Source organism: Macrobrachium nipponense, chromosome 17, assembly GCF_015104395.2.
Source record: "Macrobrachium nipponense isolate FS-2020 chromosome 17, ASM1510439v2, whole genome shotgun sequence".
NCBI lineage: Eukaryota > Metazoa > Arthropoda > Malacostraca > Decapoda > Palaemonidae > Macrobrachium > Macrobrachium nipponense.
The window spans coordinates 64,417,366-64,424,525 of NC_087210.1; positions in this window are offsets into that span (position 1 = coordinate 64,417,366).

Genomic DNA, 7,160 nt, shown 5'->3' on the forward strand with positions numbered 1-7,160 from the left:
CTAGAAGAGAACTAACAATATATGAGCATCGTGTCGATAGCGGAACACTAGCTATCTCAGCGATTTACATATAAAATGAATACGTAGTTCGCCGGCTCGGAAGTCATGAGTTTCCGCTGCGGGTTAACAGGTCAACCGCTTCCCATGGAAGGTGTTGTGAGCTGTTTACAAACTACATAAATGATGATATGTCCAAATGCAAACCAGGCTACTGCAAGCATTGCACAGCGTGGTCCAGTTTCACATGGTCACGTAGGACGCTCCTAATTCACCAATGACCCTTAGGTCGTGGGTTTTATTTACAGATATGGAATTTATCTGTATAATTAAATGTAATTATTACATATATTACATACACATATATAATAATATATACTATATATACTATATATATATATATATATATATATATATATTATATATTTATGAATAAAGAAATCAAACTAGTATAATATTGTCTTGATAAATAATGAGTTCGCTAATTTAGATATGATCCAAATAACCATAACAAAATGTGGACGTTCCCCGATCACACAGCCAAAACGTATGAAATCATCTGATGAAGTTTGTCTCGTAAAGATAAAATTGAGAAGCGTCTCCTTTCAGACTGGATGGATGAAAACCTAAATGAAATAGTGAAACCAATTCCGAAAAGCTGAAAGAAAATAAAATGTGGCCTGGGAGATTTGCGCTGCCAAGATTTATCTCGTGTTTTCTTGGCCTTCTTTCGAAAAGCCTCAACTCATCCGTTACCTGAGATAAAGACTTTTTCTACCATTCATTCGGTATTACGTGGAAGGTCTGTAAGTCCTCACATTTATCACCTCAGCCTTCTGACGTTGGAGGCGGAGCATGAAATATCCCGCTGCAGTTCAGGTCTGGTAAATGAGAGAGAGAGAGAGAGAGAGAGAGAGAGAGAGAGAGAGGTGGGGATAATTTATGCTGATTTTGCCTGTATCCATTGCCTGATATAATTGAAATCGGCATGTATTTCTTTTATTTTAACGAACGAAAGATGCAATGATTGAATCGGAATTGCTACGGAAGATAGACGGAAGAGGGTTACAAGGAGTTACAAGGATTAGGATGTCTCATAGCGTTATTATTTCATCCTATTAGACATCATGTGCTCACTTATCTCTAGGAGCAGGTTTTAAAATTAATTCACAGTATTCTAATGATTCTGTGTAGCTTTCTTTTGAACTCTTCCACACTGCTGCTGTTTGCAACTTATGGTGGCAGTTTATTCCATATATTTAATATGAAGATATTACTGTCTATTCTTGCTATGCATTTTAGTATTTTGAACGTCTCTATTAGTTGTCCTCGCAATCGTCGTGTTTCTAAGTGACATGTTCATGCTCTATAGTCGTGTTTGGTAACCTATTTGCCTGATGGCTCTTGATTGTATCCCTTCTAGTCTATTTATATCCTTTCTTAGCGGTGGTGACCGAAATTGTGCTGCATATTCAAGATGTGGTCTAACTATTGTTGTGTAGAACCGCAAAACAGTTTCCTTGTTTCTGTATTTGAACTGCCTCTTCATGTATCCCACTACTTTTGTGCCATCTTTTCAGCTTTTATACACTGTTTTGTGGACTTTAAGTCCTTGGTAATAATGACTCCAAGGTCCTCTTCTCTGAGAGAGAGAGAGAGAGAGAGAGAGAGAGAGAGAGAGAGAGAGAGAGCAAAGTATTCTTTTTCCGAGCACGAAATCATATAAAGCAGCACTTTTTTCATTCATTTTCAGAAAACCTCAGCAAGCTGACATCTTTTCAATATGCTTGTTAGTTGTGCTTCGTACGTTTCAAAAGTTACCATAAATGATGGCTTTCATTGTTGCCCTTGAGGGGTAATTATGTTTTACGGCCATTTAATTTACTCGGGCTTTCTTACTGATGAATGTATGTTCCAATCAGGGCACTAATTTAATTGGTAACCTGCCAACTTTAATCAATGACTTGTTCATTTCGGAAATTTGTCAAAATATTTTGGTAAGGTAAGGTCGTACAGTTCAGTTCAGTGCTGTGCATTTTTATTTCATATCGCAGATACATAGTTAGACAGATATGTAGATAGTTAGACAGATAGACTGATTAAATATGAATTCACAAAAAATTCCATCTTCTGTCAGAACACTTATATCATGCTCGACAGACAGACAAAAAGACAGACTAGTTTATTCATTTGAATATTTTTCATTTCAACTGAAGTTCAGTTGCCTCCCTTTATTCCTTCCCCGATTGGTTATACATGATTGAAAGTCTATGGATTAACTTTTTCATCGCTAATTCATTTTTAGGTTTTAGATCCATGTGCAATGTAAATCAGTCATTTTGTCGAAACCTGAACAACTTCATGAATGCTGTGAATTCCATTAAAATCATTCGCCCTTATTTACAGTGTTATTTCTGTAATATGAAACTTGCTGCCCTTGATTCTCAAATGTATATTTCACGAAGTATTATAAAAAGACACCCGAGTTCTAAAATCTTTAGCTCAGAAATTTGCAAGTTCCCAGTAACCGAGGGATGAATTGCAATTGTTCGCAATACTTGAAGGGTTAACATCCATTCGTATTGTTTGCATATATGAAAATTCGAGTGCTATGATTTATTTTTAGTACCAGATTTAATTCACTAAACACACGTGCTATGAAAATGTCCCCTTTTAAATTATACTGTTTAATGCCTTGAAATTATACACTTTCCCGTCGTGAAAATATGTTCATGTTCAAGTCCTTTAGAATCAGCAACCAGTTTGCAGAGAAGGCCAAGAATTAAAACATTTAAAAAAATGTAGCATGTACATAAATAAACATTTTATCTAGTACGTAAAGTTTATGCATTGTAGAAAAAAAAACATTTTTTTGTGCACAGAGGAAAAAAAGTTTTTACAAACTAAAAATACCTTATATTCAACCTTTTATCTCTTTTAGCCAGCATAGTGAAAACGGAATTTTTAATGCAGTAATTTTTCGGTTGGTTTCATCTAAATATACAATTGTTTTAAATAGAAAATCAAGGATAATGATAATAATAATAAAAACAAGCATCACAGCCTTTAAAATACCTGCTAAACTCCATATTTGTTTATTTGCTTTTGATATTAGCATCAGTTTCATATAATCATTACCAATAGCCATAAAAGATCTGAATCTGATTTCATATAAAAGAAATGTCTCTAGGAATGAAGTATTCTTGCAAAGAATCCGATCACATTGCAAAATTGTGTTACCCGATTCCCTTCCTGGACAATATCGCAGTAGCGAAATTAAAGCTAAGAAATATTAAAAGCAATTGTCCTCGTATAAGACGCCCATATATACTTGAAAGAAATACGTATATGGGAGGTTCGATAACGAGATACTTCGATAAAGCTGCAAATGCGAATGAGAGTAAACTAGAAAATATGTGCATACCAAACACGCGTCTAAACCTCAGAGCTCCTTAATAAGGCCTTTGTTTGTTGGAAGAAGTTGCGATATTGAGGGATCTTTAAATTCAAAAGCTACAGTGACTCGGCAGGTTTTATCACATAAGCACCTCAGTAGCTGGGCACGTTGCTTCTCTCTCTCTCTCTCTCTCTCTCTCTCTCTCTCTCTCTCGTCTCTCTCTCTTCGTCTCTCTCTTCCTCGTCTCTTCTCTCTCTCTGTCATTGTTGCCATTGGTCTTACGGCTGCTCTTAAGAATCTGTGCTAGCATAAGGCCAACGTAATCTAATAATAGAAATTGGTCTTTGGCCCTAGTGGTCTATGTATTATTATAGATAAAAAAGCTACCCTTGTTAAACGTTAATCCAGTTATAAATCATCCATACATAATTCATTGACCCGATCTCAGTGGCTTCCATTAAAAATTTCTACTATTCATTTGAATGGATTATGATTCGAAATTCTGAAAATACCGAGGAGAATTATGATTAACAATTGTCATTTTACTTCGATGACAAAAATTAAGGAAATAGTTTTAATTATAAATATTGGTTTCCAGGTCAATTGATATTAAAAACAAATTCGTTACGCACATGAGTTTTATGGCCGTGAGCTTACGTTATATTTATGTATATTTATGCCTACAACTTGCATTTGATAGACTTCAGGAAACCCACGCCTAACTTTTATTCCCTGCTAAATAATTTCAGTCTTACATAGCAGTTTCAAAGTATAACAGAATTTTTTTTATTTATTCTACTCGGGCCACACGTCTTCCAGCTTTGAGCTTATATTTCAGCAGTCTCCGCATCTTAGAGATTGTTTTGCCTTTCTCTAGCCACGTGGTATACATGAGCTAGAGGCAGAGGTCTTTCAGACCCACAAAGAGCATGAATCAGGGTAAATGTGTTAACTTTGGGAGAATGTTACAGATTAATGACATCATCATGTCCGATTTCATGCACACTAACATTCATTACGTAGTAATCGAGGTAAAAGCATAAATCTAAAGGACCATCCCCCTCTGTCTGTGCAAGAATATAACTAAGAATTATAACCTTTGGTCACTTTTTCCAGCAAAGGAAAAGGAATCAAAGAATTCGTTTTGAGAAAACTTTGAGATGTGATTCTATGGAACCTTATTCATCCCCTGTTTTCTCTTGGCCTAATTTTTTTTATCACTTGCCCATTTACTGAAATACTTTGTGGTTGCTTCTCTTACCTGCTTTGTTTGAATTCGCTATGAAGTCTATTTCTACTTAGTTCCTTGTTAACTTCTAAACCGAATCTCCCAATTTTAATATTAGATTTTTGGACTTTTGAATCCCTATGTTTTTCTGTTATATGCTACAACTTTTAATAGTCGATTTAATAATGGTTTTTGATAATTGATTTTGGTAGTGGAATGATCTATTACCGCGCTTATTGTTTAAATTAATTTAATTTGTATACTTATTGGAGAAAATAACTGCATTCTCTTTTCCAGTCGCTCATGATTGTATTAATTTTGACCCATGTTCACCGTTGAGCATAATTGACATCAGTTAGTGGAAAAAAAAAATCAATATTAATTGCCCTTTCGCAACGTTATATTATGCTTACCCAGTAACAGATTTTGGACGAGTTCTGATAATGCTTCTTTGAAAGTCATGCCCTAAAGATTGCGAACAGCTCGTTACACATTATGTGTTACCCATACATTTCCTTTTTATTTCTGACTTAAAATAAACACTCCTTTTTATAAACATGAAAAGCCAAAATATTAAGAACTACCCATGAGATGCTGTCAGATCATATGAACCAAAACTGATCTGAGGAAATATTTTTATTGGCAATCAAGCTCGTGAACTATGTAACAATTCTGAAGTGGAAAGAAAACAAAATCGATAGAAATTATGGGAATGTGACAATCTAAAATCAAAGTAAAAACAGACAGGCTAAATGCAAAAACCAAGAATAAAGAAAGTCGAAATCAAGACAGAAGTGAAAAGCTGAAGGTATTGTCAGAAGTTCCTCCAATGGGTTCTAGTGCACTTGGGTGTTGACTGACCTTCCCAGGCCACAAGTCATTAATCCTCTCAACAGCAAGGAAAGGTCAAACTAGATTACCTGTTAAGATCATACTCTTAAGCTAAACTCTGACTTCAACCTTCTTCCTTCTTTCTCCTCCTTACGCGCTTGTCAAATTTTTCTGGCCTGAACTGTTTCAGGGTCTGGCAACCAGAACTTATAAGTTCATGGATATCACAGAGAATTTGAAGAACAGATAACTGAAGAAGAGGCTCTCAATCATAGTTAACGAAGTGGCAATAGAGAATAAATTACATTAGCAACGACCGCAGTACAGAGTAATTAAAATTTATAGTAGCATCGAATCCAAAACTACGGAGTCTCTCTCGACAAGAAAATATGAACAAATAATGATGAAAGATAAAGTAAACAGAACACGACTGAAAGTAAAAAAAAAAAGCATACTAACAGAGATATGTGGATAAGAATACGAAGAAATAAATTCGGCAAGGAAAGAGAATGAATCATCCTTTTCCAGACCAAAAACAGGAAAGCGGCAAAAGACTTAGGAGCAGGATAAGCGAAGACACACAGGGAAAAATATCGTCGGTCTCCTTCCTGAATTTTCCCTGATTCCTCCCGATGTGTTATATATTGAGACCCAGGTATGATTTACGAAGGAAAATAAGAAAAAGACCTCCCACGACCCCTCAATATACCTGCCGTCTGTATTTTCTCTACTAGGAATAAACATTCCTTAAACATTAAAGTCCTAGCGTGATGTTCAATATGGGGGGAAATTCATCAGTTATTTGACTTAGACTAAAACAGTAATGCTGCCTGTCTGAAAGATTTTCTCAATCGATAGCTTAATTTATTAATTTTCTCCTTTCCAGAGCAAGACAGGAGATTCCTGCACTACCAATTGCTTAGGGGTTGCCGGTATATATATTTCCGTTGCGTAAAGATAATGCCAAGCTCACCACATTTTTATGTGTTTATGGTGCAGCGATAAATATTGCTATCGATTCACCATAGCAAAGAGAATGTGGTATTTACAACAGGGACTTTAGATATAAAGCGGTTTTTATGTTTGTGCTGAATCAGATGAGACAGAAAAGGCTGGAAAGGAAAAGTATTTTTCGGCAACACCATAACTTAGGGGATATGTAGATGAGCGATGACTAAAGAAAACAGGTTTGATGAGGTCCATGGGAGAACGTTGTATATGCGAAACCTAGTGTATGTATATATATATATATATATATATATATATATATATATATATATATATATATATATATATATATATATATATATATATATATTCATCATGTAATCTCAGAGAATAGAACTATTTTTTTGTACTCAGTGTTTTCTACTAGAAACCTCACATCAGAAAGAAGATATCATCATGAGTTTAACACATCGTCGTCATAACCAAAGATGATACCGATTTCGTAAGTTATCATCAAACCCCATGACACTCCAATGAGTATGGAAGTGCATAACCAACCGACTTAGCGTAAGATTATCGCAAGTCTAACATAACCTCATAAGGCGCCTTTATTTATATAAGGCAACAGTCCTTTCATATATATATATATATATATATATATATATATATAGTATATAGTATATATATATATACATATATATATATATCAAAGACTGATGCCTTATATAATATATATATATATATATATATATATATATA